Source organism: Gorilla gorilla, chromosome 4 (genome assembly GCF_029281585.2).
Source record: "Gorilla gorilla gorilla isolate KB3781 chromosome 4, NHGRI_mGorGor1-v2.1_pri, whole genome shotgun sequence".
NCBI lineage: Eukaryota > Metazoa > Chordata > Mammalia > Primates > Hominidae > Gorilla > Gorilla gorilla.
The window spans coordinates 143,211,197-143,231,200 of NC_073228.2; the positions used below are offsets into that span (position 1 = coordinate 143,211,197).

At 43.7% G+C, this 20,004-nt stretch overlaps 1 protein-coding gene across 3 annotated transcripts in view; it reads left to right on the top strand.

Moving 5' to 3' along the window:
* The window catches only part of PAIP2 (poly(A) binding protein interacting protein 2), a 27,726-nt gene continuing 7,722 nt past the window's right edge, over positions 1 to 20,004 (top strand). The window contains exons 1-2 of one of the 3 annotated variants that reach the window (XM_019028010.4): positions 113 to 258; positions 12,345 to 12,383. The gene's annotated coding sequence lies outside the window, so the exon portion shown is untranslated. Of the gene's footprint in view, positions 259 to 742; positions 946 to 12,344; positions 12,384 to 20,004 lie in introns of those variants that run through there. The other 2 variants (XM_004042602.4, XM_019028011.3) reach the window with 2 other exon arrangements.

Below are 20,004 nucleotides of genomic sequence, written 5' to 3' on the forward strand. Positions count from 1 at the left end.
GCAGCCTTGGAGACAGCCTTCGGGGTCGCGCGTTCTCGCGCGCGCTCTCTAGTGGCTTCGGAGGGCAGAGCTGACAGAACAAGAGGGCGGGGTTGGCGGCGACGGAAGTGAAGTCACTTCCGGGCTGGGGTGTTTGTTTGGACTGGAGAAGGGAGGCGGCGGGCGGAGCGCACGTCGAGCGGGGGAGCGGCGCTGCCTGTGGAGATCCGCGGAGGCCGACAGGATTCGTTGGCTGCCGTCCCCGCTGCTGTGCATTGGGTGAGGGGTCCTCTCGGGCAGAGTGGCGACAGGGGTGCGGAGGTCGAGGGACAGCAAGTCTGCGACGGCAGAGGGGCCTAAAGGGTTCCCTGGGTGGTTGGCCACCGAGTCCCTTGCGGCCTCCGTTGTTCATGGCCTCTTTCCACCAAGTCTGAGGGATGAGCTTGGGCCGACTTCGTCTCTGTCTTCTCCGAGACATGGCCGTCGCTTTTTTTTTTCATTGTCATTATTAATGATTTGGATCTCGCAGCTCTCTATCCGGGTCCTCAGTGGCGCGAGGGTTGCCGGGATAGCACTTTCTCCTGTTCCCCATTCTCCCGGTCCTTTATCCCTCCGCCGGGTACCCTTTCCCCTGCCCCCCCGCACCGCCTCGGCAACAAAGCTCATTGTTTCTACCCACTTTACGCCTGCGCGTCGCCACGCGCAGCCAATACTTGCTGCGCGTGCGCGCCTCAGCCGAGGCTGGGGTTTGGGGAGAGAGGGGCGGAGGGACTGGCGGGCTCTTGGCATCCTGGGGGAACGCTGCAACCGTCGACTGGCCTGATCAGAAGATCGTCTTTCTCCCGTTTCTTCGCCATCGCTACCCCTTATTTTTGGTTGTATTGCAGCTCATGCCCTGGAAAAAAGAACCTTTGGTGTACTGGGAACCCTTACCCTAGGAGGGCGTTGAGTTAGATGAACTTTAAGGTCCTCTTACCTTTTAATAATTTTCTGTGCTTACTCTCCTCCTTCCCCACCATCGCCACCAGAAATAAATAAGGCTTGTGGTGAATTTAGGTCTTCAAAACATTTGTTGCAGCAGCCAGCAGTGATATTTTTTAGTGACTCCTAAAAGGGGTCTTACCTGCTTCCTTTTGTTTCTCTTTTCCCTGATTTGGCACCCGTATCAACTCATAAAAACCCCAAACTCTAGAAAGAATTTGGCTTCCAATTTGCCTTGGAAGGTGTAGCAGCTGACAGCCTTTGATGTTTATTTCAACGGAAAGTAGATGTTCATGTTGGGTGTGCTGGCTAATGCTGGAACGTGGTGGCATTGTTTTTTCACAGATTTCATTAGCGCAGTTAGGTCAGGTGTTGGTTTATATTTTCATTAAGTCGCTTTTGAAATTTCTTCTGGCGTAGGTTATGTTTGCAATAAGTAAAAGTTCTCTACAATAATTTTTAATGAGACTCCACTATTTGCTTTTGTGATTCTGTTTCCAGTTAGTGAAAGACAGGATATTTGGGGAAAATTAGTCTGTTTATACTACTTGTCAGTTGTGAACTTGAATAAAACTTTTTCACACACACACAAAATCACAGGATAGGTAACTTGACAAGAACTATAGAACCCACTTGTGTTTCTTTAAGGGATGGAGGTTAGGGAATGGAGATTTCCTCTAATGATTCAAGGCTGTGCACGTTGCTCCTTAGGAACTCAAATTGAGGTAGTTAATTTCACCCTCTTTTGGTCAGAATGAGTTTATAGCAGGCTTTTCCTTAAATAAGCACTCTGCACTTTATTCAGGTTTATCACTTTATGACTCTAGAGTGTGATGCTCCAGTTTTAGTGAAAATCTTGAACACTTAGCACAGCAATTTGGTTGATAGTGTCGGAGATTAAAGAATGTGGAAGGCAAGACCTCTGCCCCCTTGTAATCTAGTAACCTTTTGTGCTTTTAAAACATTTTCTTGTAATTTACATCCTATTGTCATTCATTATCATGAAACGTGAAATGGGCAGAGCAAGTTTTTTGTTTGTTTGTTTGTTTGTTTGTTTGTTTTGAGATGGAGTCTCACTCTGTCGCCAGGCTGGAGTGCTGGAGTGCAGTGGCGCAATTGGCTCACTGCAACCTCCGCCTCCCCGGGTTCAAGCGATTCTCCTGCCTCCGCCTCCCTAGTAGCTGGGACTACAGGCGCTTGCCACCACGCCTGGCTAATTTTTTGTATTTTTAGTAGAGACAGGGTTTCACCGTGTTAGCCAGGATGGTCTCGATCTCCTGACTTTGTGATCCGCCCCCCTCGGCCTCCCAACAGAGCAAGTTTTATCTTGCCCATTTGGGAATTAAGGAAATAGAAGCCTGAAAGATTATTTTTATTTAGCAAATATTTGTATAACAATAATGCCAGGCATTGTTCTCATTGCCTTTACAAATATTAACTAATTTGATCCACAACATAGCTGGAAGGTAGGCCCTACTGTAAAATGAAGATAACAAATGAGATGTGAAGTAACTTTCCCAATGTCACAGAGCTATGATAGTTGGAATTCAAATCCAGATAGTCCAGAGATTCTATGCTCTTAACCATTATGTGGTGCTGTGTGATTTAGTGACAGGTCTAGGGTACTTTAAGGTGGCTATGTAGCATAGCTGGGATTTGAACCTACGTCTTCTGACTGTGGTCTAAGATTAAAGTTGTCCAAGTCATTGCCTTTGTGATCTAGACCACCTGTTGCACAGGTGCATGAATAGTTTGCATTTGATATAGGCTAAGGTTCAGTTCCAAAAAACTCCCTTTTTTCTTAATTTTTTCATTGTTTAGAGTGGTGCTGTCCAATGATGTAGGTACTGTGTGTGGTTATGAGCACTTGAGATGTGGCTGGTGTAAATGAAGAACTAAATTTTAATTAAATAGATCTGTGTAGCTGATGGCCACCATATTGGATGGGCACACGTTTGGAGAATTTGAATAGCTTCTGCTTCTTATATCAGTTTGTATAAATTTGGGTGGCATTTCTAATGTACTTGAGCTTTTATCAGTTAGGATGACCCATTCTTGCTCTCACCTAATTACCCTTGTTACACTACAGTTGAGATTAGGGTGGACTTTGGGATTTTCCTGTGACATTGTTTCACCTCTGTAGATTTAAGATCTCTAATTTTTACCTTGTCCCTTGGTCTAGAGACCTTTAACTGCCCTAAATATTTAATCACCGAGATAGTTAATGCCAATTGTTATGTGCCAGGTTCTCTAACTAGGTACTATTATTAATTCCCATGCAACAGATGAGGAAACCGAGACTCAGGTTAAATATCTTGCCATGGTCACACAGTTAGTAAAGCAGCCTGGTTCCAGAGCCCATGGGGTTTTTTTGTTGTTGTTGTTTTTGAAACGGAGTCTTGCCCTGTTGCCCAGGCTGGAGTGCAGTGGCGTGATCTCGGCTCACTGCACGCTCCACCTCCAGGGTTCATGCCATTCTTCTGCCTCAGCCTCCTGAGTAGCTGTGCCCGCCACCGCGCCTGGCTACTTTTGTTTTTGTATTTTTAGTAGAGACGGGGTTTCACCGTGTTAGCCAGGATGGTCTCGATCTCCTGACCTCGTGATCCAACGGCCTTGGCCTCCCAAGGTGCTGGGATTACAGGTGTGAGCCACCGCGCCCAGCCCAGAGCCCATGTTTTTTAATCGTTACCTTACTGCGCCAAATAGTAAAACAAAAAATTCGGTGCTTTTCACAGACTTCAGAGTGGAAAACAGACCAATTGAAAAATGTTGCGATCCTCTTTAACTGCCAAAGGAAGTATGCTTAAACGTATATATGCGTAAAATACGATTAAAAAAATATGCAAATAAGGTAAGGATCACAGTGGTTCAAAACAGAGTCCAAGGGAATGAGAAAAGATGGTGCCTATGGAGGTAGATTAATGAAAGAAACAGAAGAGAACCATGCTTGAATTTTTTTTTTTTTTTTTTTTGAGACGGAGTCTCGCTCTGTTGCCCAGGCCTGAGTGCAGTGGCGCGATCTCATTTCACTGCAAGCTCCGCCTCCCGGGTTCACGCCATTCTCTTGCCTCAGCCTCCTGAGTAGCTGGGACTACAGACGCTTGCCACCATGCCTGGCTAATTTTTTGTATTTTTAGGAGAGATGGGGTTTCACTGTGTTAGCCAGGATGGTCTCAATCTCCTGACCTTGTGATCCGCCCACCTCGGCCTCCCAAAGTGCTGGGATTACAGGCGTGAGCCACTGCACCAGGCCTATATTTGAATTTTAATGAGAATTCTTAAAAGATGAAACTAGTGGAGAAAGATTGTAAAACCTAAAAGATTTCTGTATTTTAAAATTCCATAGACAATATAAAAGGACACTGCTGGAAACCAATATGTCTAAGAGACATTTCAGGAGGGAAAAAACAGCTGAAGACACAATAAAGCCCTAAGTTGATAAATTGAAAGGGTTTGCTGACTTCCAGGCAGTAGTACTGGGAAAAAATTGCTCTTACCTATCCAAAATCTGGTGAAATATATGAATTTGTTAAAACATCTTAAGCTGTCGTCTAGAACAGGATTTTTAAATTTTTATTTATTTTTTTGAGACGGAGATTTGCTCTGTCGCCAGGCCGGAGTGCAGTGGCGCAATCTCGGCTCACTGCAACCTCCGCCTCCCAGGTTCCAGTGATTCTCCTGCCTCAGCCTCCCCAGTAGCTGGGACTACAAGCATGTGCCACCACACCCAGCTGATTTTTGCATTTTTAGAGACGGGGTTTCACCATGTTGGCCAGGATGGTCTCAATCTCTTGACCTCATGATCTACCCCCTTGGCCTCCCAAAGTGTTGGGATTACAGGCGTGAGCCACCGCACCTGGCCTATTTTTATTTTTTGAGATGCAGTCTCCCTCTGATGCTCAGGTTGGAATGCAGTGGCACCATCTCAGCTCACTGCAACCTCTGCCTCCCAGGTTCAAGCAATTCTCCTGCCTCAGCCTCCCAAGTAGCTGGGACTACAGCTGTGCGCCACCATGCCTGGCTTATTTTTTGTATTAGTAGAGATGGGGTTTCACCATGTTGGCCAGGGCCAGTCTTAAACTCCTCACCTCAAGTGATCCACCTCCCTTGGCCTCCTAAAGTGCTAGGATTATAGGTGTGAGCCACTGCATCCAGCCTAGAACAGGATTTTTAAAAGGAAAGAAAATTGATTTTCTACAACATTGAAAGTTGGAATTATTGACAATAGATTATCAACAGGAAGCACAGACATCTCAGAATTCTGTTACAACTAATTTTTTTAAGCACATTTACGTGGAAATACTCATGTTACAACTTTTTTTTTTTTTTTTTTTTTTTTGAGACACAGTTCTGCTCTGTCGCCCAGGCTGGAGTGCAGTGGCGCGACCTTGGCTCACTGCTACCTCCACCTCCCGAGTTCAAGCGATTCTCCTGCCTCAGCCTCCTGAGTAGCTGACACTACAGGCGCCCACCACCATGCCCGGCTAATTTTTGTATTTTTGGTAGAGGCAAGGTTTCACCATATTGGCCAGGCTTTTCTAGAACTCCTGACCTCAAATGATCCACCCACCTCGGCCTCCCAAAGTGGTGGGATTACAGGCCTGAGCCACCACACCAGGCCATACAACATTTTTATTCAAACATGAAGGCAAAAGATGTTTTGTAGCATTAGGAGATATACCTAATGCTAAATGATGAGTTAATGGGTGCAGCACACCAGCATGGCACATGTATACATATGTAACTAATCTGCACATTGTGCACATGTACCCTGAAACTTAAAGTATAATAATAATTTTTTAAAAACTATGGTACATCCATAAAAAAAAAAAGATGTTTTGGACACTGGCTTAGAATGATAAATCCTCAGGTAGCCTTTTGAACTATTTTACAAAGATAGGAAGTTAGGGGAAGATGATGAATATAAGAAACAATTATGAGTGGCCAGTGTGGTGGCTCATATCTGTAATCCCAGCACTTCGGGAGGCCGAGGTGGGCGGATCACCTGAGTTCAGGAGTTCTAGACGAGCCTGGCCAACATAGTGAAACCCCATCTCTACTAAAAATACAGAAATTAGCCAGGCACAGGCATGATGTTGCACACTTGTAATTCCAGCTACTCAGGAGGCAGAGGTTGCAGTGACCCGAGATTGTGCAGCTGCACTTTAGCCTGGGTAACAGAGTGAGACTCCATGTCAAAAAAAAAAAAAAAAAAAAAAACTACGAGTGATGAATTAATTTATTTATTTATTTTTATTTTTTGAGACAGGGTCTTGCTGTGTCACCCAGGCTGGGGTGCAGTGGCGTGATCTTGGCTCACTGCAGCCTCTGCCTCCCAGGCTCGAGCAATTCTCCTGCCTCAGCCTTCTGAGTAGCTGGGACAACAGGGGAGCACCACCAAGCCTGGCTAACTTTTTTTTTTGTTTTTTGTTTTTTGAGACGGAGTCTCGCTCTGTTGCCCAAGTTGGAGTGCAGTGGCGTGGTCTCAGCTGACTGCAAGCTCTGCCTCCCGGGTTCACACAAATTTCCTGCCTCGGCCTCCTGAGTAGCTGGGACTACAGGTGCCTGCCACCACACTTGGCTAATTTTTTTTTTGTATTTTTAGTAGAGATGGGGTTTCACCGTGTTAGCCAAGATGGTCTAGATCTCCTGACCCCATGATCTGCCCACCTCGGCCTCCCAAAGTGCTGGGATTACAGGCGTGAGTCACTGTGCCTGGCCACGCCCAGCTAATCTTTGTATCTTTTTTTTTTTTTTTTTTTAAGTCAGAGTTTCACTTTTATTGCTTAGGCTGAAGTGCAGGGCACAATCTTGGCTCACTGCAACCTCTGCCTCCCAGGTTCAAGCAATTCTCCTGCCTCAGCCTCCCCAGTAGCTGGGATTACAGGTGCCTGCCACCACACCCAGCTAATTTTTGTATTTTTAGTAGAGACGGTTTCGCCATGTTGGCCCGGCTAGTCTTGAACTCCTGACCTCAGGTGATCTGCCTGCCTCAGCCTCCCAAAGTGCTGGGATTACAAGCGTGAGCTACTGTGCATGGCCTGAGTGATGAATTTAGTAAAATATAAATGGATGATAATGTGAATTGTCAAGTATTCAATTCAAAAATTATTTTAAAACATAGTAAGAGAAAACCTAATAGTAGGAATCTACCAGTGCTAACTTCCACAAAACTGAAGATTGGGGAGGGAAGAAGTGTGTAAGTAAAATAATTTTAAAGGGCTTGCCTTGGCTCAGAGTAGGCATTGGGTTGGGTATATTGGAGAAGGAAAGGCATTCTAAATGGATGTATAGAGTTGTTTTTTGCTGTTGTTGTTGTTTTTCTCTGAGACGGAGTCTTGCTCTGTCGCCCAGGCTGGAGTACAGTGGTGTGATCTTAGCTCACTACAACCTCCGCCTCCCGAGTTCAAGCAATTCTCCTGCCTCAGCTTCCTGACTAGCTAGAACTACAAGCTCACACCACCATACCTGGCTAATTTTTGTATTTTTAATAGATACCGGCTTTCGCCATGTTGGCCAGGATGGTCGCAATCTCCTGACCTTGTGATCCACGCGCCTCAGCCTCCCAAAGTGCTGGGATTACAGGCATGAGCCACTGCCTCCCGCCCTTGGAGTACATTTTTAATTGATAGGAAAATAGTTAAAGTTATTAAGTGTAGGAAAATAAACGCTATAGAAAAGTAATAGTTAATAGAACATTTGAAAAAGCATAAGAAAAGTAAACATGAAATTATTATGAAAGGCATAAAACGAAACATCAGTTATCAAAAATGTAAATTCCTGGCTGGGCACAGTGTCTCACACCTGTAATTCCAGCACTTTGGGAGGCTGAGATAGGTGGATCACAAAGTCAAGAGATTGAGACCATCCTGGCCAACATGGTGAAACCCCGTTTCTACTAAAAATACAAAAGTTAGCTGGACATGGTGGCGTGCACCTGTGATCCCAGCTACTCGGGAGGCTGAGGCAGGAGAATCACTTGAACGCGGGAGGCAGAGGTTGCAGTGATCCGAGATTGCGCCACTACACTCCAGCCTGGCGACAGAGTGAGACTCTGTCTCAAAAAATAAAAATAAAAATAAGAAATAAAAGTTAGCCAGGTGTGGTGGCGGGCGCCTGTAATCCCAGCTACTCTGGAGGCTGAGGCAGGAGAATTGCTTGAACCCTGGAGGCAGAGACTGCAGTGAGCTGAGATCGCGCCACTGCACTCCAGCCTGGGCAGCAAAGGCGAGACTCTGTCTCAAAAAAAAAAAAAAGTTAATTCCTTATGAGACAAATTCTCAGATTGGGTCACATATTCTATCTACTGTAGTAGAGGACTTGGATAAACCACTTTCAGAATTGAACAGATTAAGTAAAACAGATGAGTGTAATATATACATCATTCTTGTACTTTAGAAATAGAAATCACAGGCCAGGCGCGGTGGCTCATGCCTGTAATCCCAGCACTTTGGGAGGCCGAGGTGGGCGGATCATGAGGTCAGGAGTTGGAGACCAGCCTGGCCAACATGACAAAACCCCATGTCTACTAAAAATGCAAAAATTAGTGTGTCATGGTGGCATGCGCCTGTAGTCCCAGCTACTCGGGAGGCTGAGACAGGAAAAGCACTTAAACTCAGGAGGTGGAGGTTGCAGTGAGCCGAGATTGTGCCACTGCACTCCAGCCTGGGTGACAGAGTGAGACTCTGTCTCAAAAAAAAAAAAAAATAAAATAAAATAAAAAATAAAAAATTGAAATAGTTGAGGTTGAAAGATCATACCTGCAACTTATCAAATGGTTAAGCAAAAAAAAAAAAAAAAAAATAGAGAAAACAGGCAAAAAGACTGTTTGATGAATCTAGATGAAAGGTTTGTGTTCCTTGTCCTCTTTCAGTTTTTGATATTGGTATAGAAATACACAATTACAGAATAAAGAATCTCAGAATAGATTCAGACAAATGGGAATTCAATTAAGATAAACATGAGGAATAAGCTTTCATTAGTGGGGGATGATGTAATTTATATGGAAAAATATAGATCCTTCACATATTCAAATGTTCACATGAACTAAAGATTTAAATATAAAAACTTGAAACTATAAAAATATTGAGAGAAAATACAGGAAATATAATCTCAGTGTGGGAAAAGACTTCCCAGAAGCTGTAAAGGAAAACAAATGTCATTTTTAGCTCATCTGATTGCAAAAATAAAATACAATACATATATAATATCTGGGATTGTTGAAGATGCAGCAAAATGGATGCACCCAAACAGTATAATAGGAATGCGTATTGCCACATTTTTATAAATAATCTGTCATCTCTTACAGTTAAAATGCACATGGCCCTTGACACAGTTATTCCCACTTACAGGAATATATCCTATACGAAGCACTACTACCTTGTCTTTACTAAAAAAAAAGAGTGATCATAGCAAGATTGTGTGTAATGGCAAAAAGTGGGAACATAAATGTACATCAGAAGGGGGTGGTTGAATAAGTGGTGTTGTATCCATTAAAAAGTGAAATGTACCAATACCTGTTGACTAGGGAAGATTTTATGTAATGTATTTAATATAATTCTGTTAAAATACAGAAATGCTTTATGCGTGTTTATATAAACAAAGAATTATGAAAGGGCACATATTAAGCTGTTAACATTGATGAATTACCTCTATGATAGGATCGGAGAGGGAAAAAATATATACGCTTTAGACATTTGTATACCTTTTTTTCTTTTTTTTTGTAAGTAGTGTGTACTTTTTACATTCATCCCTGTCACTCTTTTTTTGACAGATGGGGTCTTGCTGTATCACCCAGGCTGGAGTGCAGTGGTACAATCATGGTTCAAGTAATCCTCCTGTCTCAGCTTTCCAAGTAATTGGGTCTACAGGTGAACACCACCATGCCCAGCTAATTAAAAATGTTTTTTGTATAGATGGGCTCTTGGTGTGTTTCCCACACTGATCTTGAATTCCTGACCCCAAGTGATCCTCCCGCATCGGCCTACACTTCAATGCTTGCTTTCCTAACAAAATTGATCCTAAATTTGTGCAAAGACCCTGCTGTCCAAAAATTTTCAAATGAATACTGAAAGCATAAAGTGAAAAATTACTGTTTATGACAGGTTGAGCATCCCAGTTTGAAAATTTGATATCTGAACTGTTCCAAAGTCCAGAACTTTTTGAATGCCAACATGACACTCAAAATTTCAGATTTGGGATGCTCAACTGCAAGTATAATACAGTATTCCAAAATCTGAAAGAAAAAAAAAAAAAAACCAAAACACTTCTGGTTCTAAGCATTTTGGATAATCACTTTTATTTTGTGATTTTCACTAGGGAAATCTGATATACATGTATTTTAATGACTACTAGATACATTAAACTAGTTTTTCTGAGTCAGTCTTGCCGTGTTATCAAGACGTGTTATCTCCTTTGCATGAGATTAATACTGAACATTTTTTATTTTTGATATATTTTCTGACAGTTTTAGGGTTTTAAAGCATAACATGCCTTGAAACAAATACAGGCTGTAAAAAACCTGGGGAAAAAATATTGGCTTTCTCAGTTAATTCCTGCCAGTTTTTTTTTTTTTTGAGATGGAGTTTCGTCCTTGTTTCCCAGGCTGGAGTGCAATGGAGTGATCTTGGCTCACCGCAACCTCTGCCTCAGACTCCCGAGTAGCTGTGATTACAGGCATGTGCCACCACGCCTGGCTACTTTTGTGTTTTTAGTAGAGACAGGGTTTCTCCATGTTGGTCAGGCTGGTCTCGAACTCCTGACCTCAGGTGATCTGCCTGCCTCAGCCTCCCAAAGTGCTGGGATTACAGACATGAGCCACCACGCCCAGCCTACCTGCCAGTTTTATAGTGGGTCAGAATGAGGCATGAGCCAAAGATAAGATAGTAACAGATGAGGCTGGGTGCGTTGGCTCACGCCTGTAATCCAGCACTTTGGGAGGCCAAAGTGGGCAGATCACCTGAGGTTGGGAGTTTGAGACCAGCCTGACCAACGTGGAGAAACCCCCGTCTCTACTAAAAATACAAAGTTAGCCGGGCGTGGTGGAGCATGCCTGTAATCCCAGCTGCTCTGGAGGCTGAGGCAGGACAATCGCTTGAACCCAGGGAGATGGAGGTTGTGGTGAGCCATTGCACTCCAGCCTGGACAACAAGAATGAAACTCTGTCTCAAAAAAAAAAAAAAGTAACAGCTGAGTATAGTCAGCCTCTCAGTTTTGTGTTTTTTGTTTTCCTCTGTGACTTATTTGTACCAGAGTTTGTTTTTTTACTGTATTGTTAAGTCATTATCTGTTTTCGGTCCTTAAAAGTCATTCAAGCAAATTAGGGCCTTCTTTTGTGTGTCCAGCATTTCCTCTAAGTTTTAATTATTTTTGTTCTGGAGAAAAGCATTCTCTCAGCCAGGGGAGACTCTCAACATATATAGGTTTGAGCTCATTGACTCTTAGGATGTTAAAGACGTTTGTTTCTGGCTATTTCTGAATAGGATGATGATATACCCCAGCTGTTGTACACATTTTTACTGTGTATTATTTTCTTAAGGGTTACCCTGGAGGTTATAATTAACATCTTAGTTTGTAACAATTCAGTTTGAGTTAATATCAGCTTAGTTTCAAGTGTATCCAAAAGACTATATAGCTTCGTGTAACCCACCATTATTACATTTGTAATAATGTAATTACAAAATAATTACATGTCTTTTGTAATTTGTTACTACAAAATACATTTTTATACATTGTATGTCCATTAACATAGATTTATAATTCTTATATTATGCATTGTCTTTTTTTTTTTTTTAAGGCAGAGTCTCGCTGTTGTTGGCCCAGGCTGGAGTGCAGTGGCGCTGTCTCGGCTCACTGTACCCTCTGCCTCTCGGGTTCCAGCAGTTCTCCTGCCTCAGCCTCCTGAGTAGCTGAGATTACAGGTGCCTGCCACCACATCCACCTAATTTTTTTGTATTTTTAGTAGAGACGGGGTTTCGCCATGTTGGCCAGGCTGGTCTCGAACTCCTGACCTCAGGTGATCCACCCACTTCAGCCTCCCAAAGTGCTGGGATTACAGGCATGAGCCACTGTGCCCAGCCTTATCTTTTAAATAATGCAGAAAGAAAGAGGAGTAATAAGCCAAAATATGTTATTGCAGACTTTTGTGACTACCTGTATAAGTTACTTTTACTGGCATTTTAATTTTGTGTGGATTCAATTTAATGTCTATAGAGTTCTTTCATTTCAGCCTGAACGACTCACTTTAGCTTTTCTTATAGGACAGGTCTACTAGTGACAAACTCTGTCCATTTTTTCTTATCTGGCAGTGACTTAATTTCTCCTTCATTTTTGAAAGGGTAGTTTTGCCAGATAAATAATTCTTGGTTCGATTTTTTTTCTTTCAGCATTTTGAATATGTTACCTTCTGACCTCCATGGTTTCTGGTAAGAAATCAGCTGTTCATCTTATTGAGGATCCCTTGTATGTAATGAGTTGCTTCTCTTGGTGTTTTCATTGTCTTTTCAGCAATTCGATTGTAATGTGTATTGGTACGGGTCATATTGAGTTTATCCTACTTTGGGTTAATTGAGCTTCTTAGATACATAAATTTGTGTCTTTTTATCAAATTTGGGGAGTTTTAGGCTGTTATCTCTTCAAATGTTTCTGAACTATTCTCCTTTTCTTCTGGGAATTCCATTGTATATATTTTGGCACAGTTGATGTCTCCTGGGTCTCTCAACGTTCTGTTCATTTTTCTTCATTTCCTCATTCTGCTTCTCAGACTGGATAAATCTCAATTGACCTTAATTAAATTTGCTGATTCTTTTGTCTCTCTGCTCATATCTGCTGTTGAACCCCTCTAGTAAATTTTTCATTTCAGTTGTACCTTTTTTTTTTTTTTTTTTTTGAGATGGAGTCTTGCTCTGTTGCCTGGGCTGGAGTGCAGTGGCGTGGTCTCAGCTCACTACAGCCTCCACCTCCAGGTTCAAGCGATACTCCTGGCTCAGCCTCCTGAGTAGCTGGGACTACAGGCACGTGCTACCACATCTGGCTAATTTTTGTACTTTTAGTAGAGGCAGGGTTTCACTATGTTGGCCAGGCTGGTCTTGAACTCCTGACCTCGTGATCCTCCTGCCCCAGCCTTCCAAAGTCCCAAAGTGCTGGGATTACAGGCATGAGCCACTGCACCTGGCCCAGTTTACTTTTAAACTCCAAAATTTCTATTTGTCTCTCGTTTTTTTTTTTTTTGGAGACAGAGTTTTCACTCTTGTTGCCCAGGCTGGAGTGCAGTGGCATGATCTCTGTTCACTGCAACCTCCACTTCTTGGGTTCAAGCGATTCTCCTGCCTCAGCCTCCCAAGTAGCTGGGATTACAGGCATGCACCCCCATGCCCGGCTAAATTTTTTGTATTTTTAGTAGAGACAGGGTTTCACCATGTTGTCCAGGCTGGTCTTGAACTCCTGACCTCAGGTGATCTGCCTGCCTTGGCCTCTCAAAGTGCTGGGATTACAGGCGTAAGCCACCACGGCCCACTATTTGTCTCTACTGATATTCTCTAATTGGTGAGACATCATTCTGTGGTTCCTTTTATTTTTTTCTACATGGTTTCGTTTAGCTCTTTTAACATATTTAATATACTTGATTTGAAGTCTTTGGCCAGGCACAGTGGCACTTTGGGAGGCTGATGCGGGGAGATCACCTGAGGTCAGGAGTTCGAGACCAACCTGGCCAACATGGTGAAACCCCTTCTCTACTAAAATAATACAAAAATTAGTTGGGTGTGGTGGCGGGCGCCTGTAATCCCAGCTACTCAGGAGGCTGAGGAAGGAGAATCGCTTGAACCCAGGAGGCGGAGGTTGCAGTGAGCCAAGATCAAGCCACTGCACTCCAGCCTGGGCAACACAGGGAGACTCAGTCTCAAAAAATAAATAGGCTGGGCGTGGTGGCTCACGCCTGTAATCCTAGCACTTTGGGAGGCACCTGAGGTCAGGAATTTGAGACCAGGCTGGCCAACATGGTGAAAACCCCGTCTCTACTAAAAGCTGCAAAAATTAGCCAGACATGGTGTTGGGTGCCTGTGATCCCAGCTACTTGGGAGGCTGAGGCAGGGGAACCACTTGAACCCAGGAGGCAGAAATTGCAATGAGCTGAGATCGTGCCATTGCACTCCAGCCTGGGTGACAGAGCAAAACTCTGTCTCAAAAACGATACATTAAATAAATAAAGTCGGCTGGGCACGGTGGCTCACGCCTGTAATACCAGCACTTTGGGAGACCAAGGCAGGCGGATCACAAGGTGAGGAGTTCGAGACTAGCCTGACCAACATGGTGAAACCCCGTCTCTACTGAAAATATAAAAATTAGCCAGGCCTGGTGGCATGCACCTGTAATCCCAGCTACTCAGGAGGCTGAGGCAGGAGAATCACTTGAACCCAGGAGGTGGAGGTTGCAGTGAGCCAAGATCGCGCCATTGCACTCCAGCCTGGGCAAAAAGAGCAAAACACTCCTCGTCAAAAATAATAAATAAATAAAGTCTTTGTCCAATCTAATATCTGGGCTCCCTTGGGGACAGTTTCTGTTAATTTATTTTTTGCCTGTGTATGGGCCATACTTTTTTATTTCTTTGCATGCCTCATAATTTTTGTTGAAAATGACATTTCGGGCTGGGCACGGTGACTTACGCCTGTAATCCCAACACTTTGAGAGAGAGTCCAAGGTGAGTGGATTATTTGATGTCAGGAGTTCAAGACCAGCCTAGCCAACATGGTGAAACCCCGTCTCTACTAAAAGTATACAGAAAATGAGCCAGGTGTGCTGGCATGCGCCTGTAGTCCCAGCTACTGGGGAGGCTGAGGCAGGAGAATCGCTTGAACCCGGGAGGTGGAGGTTGCAGTGAGCTGAGATTGAGCCACTGCACTTCACCTGAGTGACAGAGCAAGACTCTGTCTCCAGGAAAAAAAAAAAAAAAAGACATTTTGAATGATATAATGTGGCAATTCTGGAAATTAGATTCTCCCCAGGTTTGTTGCCACTTATTGTAGTTGTCATTTTAGTGCCTTTTCTGAAAGAGTTTAGTAAAATTTGTATTCTTTTTGTGTGTGGGGCCATTGAAGTCTCTCTTCCATTAGCTTAGTGGTCAGCTAGTGATTTGACAGATTTTTTTTAAATGCCTTTAAGCAAAAAACAACTCCCCTAGTCTTGGTATATGGGTCCTATGGATGTGTTGAGGCACACCTTCAACAGCTCTGCCTTTGCCTTCACTTCCTGCATGGGCAGAGCCTGAAATTCAGCCAGAGGTGAAAACTTAGAGCCTTTTCAGGTCTTTTCTGAACATCTGCTCAGCACTGACATGCCTATGGCTTTCTAGGACTACCAGGATATGTGGGAGCTTTTCAAAGCTCTTACTCTCAAAGCATCTCCTTCACCAGCTTTTCTTCCCAGGCTTTTTACTGTGTTGATTGTTTGCCCCGTTATTGCTACTATATTTACCCTTAACTGTTTTTGACAAATATGTGTGCTACTGCCCCACCTCACTCCCCATAGCAAACTCTTGAGCCAGTCCTTCAGGGAGCCAGGTCAAAACAACCAGAGTTTTTTGTTAATATTTATTATATTGCAGCCAGGGGCTGTGGCTCAAGCCTGTAATCCAAACACTCTGGGAGGCTGAGGCGGGCGGATCACGAGGTCAAGAGATCGAGACCATCCTGGCCAACATGGTGAAACCCCACCTCTACTAAAAATCCAAAAATTAGCGGGGCATGGTGGCACGCACCTGTAGTCCCAGCTACTTGAAGGAGAATCGCTTGAACCTAGGAGGCAGAGGTTGCAATGAGCTGAGATTACGCCACTACACTCCAGCCTGGGCAACAGAGCGAGATTTCATCTCAAAAAAATAAAAATAATGTTGATACTGCTACCTCCAACTTGTACCAAGAATGCAGGCTATTGTCTTCAAGGCTTACCAAGCTGCAAATGGGAGATGGCACCAGGGTAGTTTAAAATACCACAGAGGTGTTTTACCAGAATTGAACTGTTTTTTTTTTTTTTTCTTAAGCATTCCTCTGGAAGTTTATCATTGCATTGGCAGTTCTTTTTAGTAGTTCTGTAGAGATAGGGGTCTCACTATGTTGCCCATGCTGGTTTTGAACAGCTGGGTCTGGAGGCCCACCTCAGACTCCCAAAGTGCTGGGCCCTGGTGCATGTTTTAGAGTCAGGCTACCTTGACTTGAATTTCAGCTCCACTGTTCACTAGTTGTGTAACCTGGAACAAGTTACTTAAGACTTAGTTCTTTGTCATGGAAATGAATTTGACCATAATCCCTACATCCACAGGACTTCTGAGTATTAAATAGATGATGACTGTAAGGCCCTTAAATGCAATACTATTGTTGCATATGTGTTTACTTTTTAAGAAAAATATATACCACATTAGCAGTGCTTACTTTTGGGAAAAGGATTGGGAGTGAGGATTGTGTCTGGTGGTGGGGAGGGAGTCAGTTACCTTTTTTGCTCATTTTTTCTGTCACAGATGAAAATGTATAGCTAAAAGACTGACTAGCGTTGAACACGTTGGGTGTATATTCAAGAGAACTGAAAACGTGCTCATATAAAAACTTGTACACAAATACCGATAACAGCATTATTATAGCCAAAAAGTGGAAACAACTGCAGATGCTCATTAATCAGAGTAGATAAAATGTGTATCTCTATACAATGGAATATTGTTTGGCAATAAAAAGGAATGAAATGCTGATACATGCTACAACATAGGTGAACCTTGAAAACATTGTAATAAGTGAAAGAAGCCAGACATGAGAAGAGGACACATATTTTATGATTCCATTTATATGCAATGTTCAGAATAGGCAAATCTATAGAGACAGAAAGTAGACTAGTGGTTGCCCACAGTTGGGGGGCTTGGGAAATGGAGAGTGACTACAGATGGGTATGGAGTTTCCTTTTGGGGTGGTGAAAATGTTCTGGAATTAGGTAATGGTGGTGTGTTAAAACCACTGAATCAAACACTTTAAAATAGTAAATTCTTTTTTTGAGACGAGGTCTTGCTCTGTTGCCCAGGCTGGAATGCAGTGGCGTGCGATCATGGCTCTCTGCAGCCTTGACCTCGGGCTAATATGATCCTCCCACCTCACTCTCCTGAGTATCTGGGACCACAGGCATGCACCACCACACCCAGCTAAGTTATTTGTTTGAGACAGAGTCTTACTCTGTCTCCCAGGCTGGAGAGTGCAGTGGCGTGATCTTGGCACACTGGAACCTCTACCTCCTGGGTTCAAGTGATTCTCCTGCCTCAGCCTCCTGTGTAGCTGGCATTACAGGTGTGCGCCATCACACCCGGCTAATTTTTTTTCATTTTCAGTAGAGACAGGGTTTCGCCATGTTGGCCAGGCTGGTCTCAAACTCCTGACCTCAAGTGATCTGCCCGCCTCAGCCTCCCAAGGTGCTCGGATTACAGGCATGAGCCACAGTGCCCGGTGTGAAAAGTAGGATTTTATGGGCATAAGTTGGGACAGGATACAAATTGGGAAAATAACAAAAACCTGTTTATATTGGGGTGTCTTTGTACCTAACTTAATGATAAGGTTCAGATGCAGATTAACCAAAGTTCCATCCAGTTGTGAGGCAGGATCAATCCCAGCTATTCACAGTGTTAGAGGAATATCTAAAATGTAATTATTTAACAGTAAGCAGTTATATAGCCTGCCATATAAGAATGAGTAATTTTCGGCCGGACACGGTGGCTCATGCCTGTAATCCCAGCACTTTGGGAGGCTGAGGTGGGCGGATCACTTGAGGTCAGGCGTTTGAGGCCAGCCGGGCCAACGTGGTGAAACCCTGTCTCTACTGAAAATACAAAAAAATTAGCCGGCCATGGTGGCACGCTCCTGTAATCCCAGCTACACAGGAGGCTGAGGCAGGAGAATCTCTTGAACCCAGGAGGCGGAGGTTGCAGTGAGCTGAGATTGCACCACTGTACTCTCCGTCTCAAAAAAAAATGGGTAATTTTCTTCTTTTCTTTTTTTTGAGATGGAGTCGCGCTCTGTTGCCCAGGCCAGAGTGCAGTGGCGCAGTCTCGGCTCACTGCAACCTCTACCTCTCAGGTTCAAGCGATTCTTCTGCCTCGGCCTCCCAAGTAGCTGGGACTACAGGCGTGTGCCACCACACCTGGCTAGTTTTTGTATTTTTAGTAGAGACGGGATTTCACCATATTGGCCAGGCTGGTCTCGAACTCCCGATCTCGTGATCTGCCCGCCTTGGCCTCCCAAAGTGTTGGGATTATAGGCGGGAGCCACCGCACCCAGCCTAATTATTTTCTTTAGAGGAGCTGGTTATTATTTAGTCAAAACTTGCTATCAAAATAGTTTTTCATCCAAGTTTAATGATAAAAATAACAGATATCCATTGTCTGTTTTCTGTCTTGTCTGCTTTTACAGTGCCTCAATTTCCTAACAAATCATATTATCATATTTTCTTTCTACCAACACCATAGCACATAACTCTGAGTCTGTTTCTGCCTTTCTTCTTTTGTTTGATTGTATTATTGTTTTTCAAGATAGGGTCTTGCTCTGCCGCCCAGGCTGGAGTGCAGTGGCACTATCTCAGCTCACTGCAACCTCCATCTCCCAGGGTCAGGAGATCCTCCTACCTTGGCCTCCCAAGTAGCTGGGACTGCAGGCGTGCACCACTGTACCCAGCTTTGCCATATTGCCCAGGCTAGTATCAAACTCCTGGGCTCAAGCGATCCACCCCTGTTGACCTCCCAAAGTGTTGGGATTACAGGCATGAGCCGCATCCAGCTTGTTTCTTCCTGCCTTTTTTTTTCTTTCTTTCTTTCCTTTTTTTTTTTTTTTTTTGGAGACAGGGTCTTGCTTTCTTGCCCAGGCTGAAGTGCAGTGATGTGATCTTGCCTCTCTGCAACCTCTGCCTCCCAGGTTCCAGTTATTCTCTTGCCTCAGCCTCCCAAATAGCTGGGATTATAGGCATGCACCACCACATCCAGCTAATTTTTTGTATTTGTAGTAGAGATGGGGTTCTCTATGTTGCCCAGGCTGGTCCCAAACTCCTGGGCTCAAGCAGTCCGCCTGCTTTGGCCTCCCAAAATGCTGGAATTACTGGAGTTAGCCACAGTGCCCGGCCTGCCTTTCTTTTATAGATATACATACTATAACTAGGACAGAAGTTCCCAGAAATTTTTAGTTGAGGACCTCTCAACAATTAAAATTTTCACCACTATGATCCTGTTGTCATTAGTATCTAGTATTTGTCATATTACATGAACAGCTATGGATTTTTATTACACTTATGTCCTCTTAAGGATAAGTCCATAAAATTTAAAGGGCCAGGCAACACACATAGGGCTAATCTTTTCCCTGAAACTTATCCCAAAGGGAAAAAAATACATCTATTTCCAGTAGGAGACTTTAGATTTAGTGTTTTACTTGATTATGACAAATTTGAGGTAAGCAGACCTCAATAAGCCTTTCTTTGGCACAAGTCAGTATACTGCTTGAGTTTACATACAGGTGAATTGTTTTATGTAAATCTATTTTTAGCGATTTCAAACTTAATGAATTGGAATATTTTAGAATGTGAAACCTTGTGCTTCAAATATTTAGCCTGCAATGTATCAATTAGGTTAGATCATGTTATCAGCTATTGAGTAGTATAAGACATCAGGCTTGTATTTGATACTACTTTTACTCAGATGAAAAGATACTGGGCTGGGCCGCGATGGCTCATGCATGTAATCCCAGCACTTTGGGAGGCCGAGACAGGTGGATCATTTGAGGTCTTGAGTTCAAGGCTAGCCTGGCCAACATGGTGAAACCCAGTCTCTACTAAAAATACAAAAGTTAGCCAGGTGATAATGGCATACGCTTGTAATCCCAGCTACTCTGGAGGCTGAGGCAGGAGAATTGCTTGAGCCTGGGAGGCAGAGGTTGCGGTGAGCTGAGATCACGCCACTGCACTCCAGTGTGGGTGAGACCCTGTCTCAAAAAAAAAAAAAAGATGCCTGAAACTCACTGTACAGTGAGGAACTCCAGA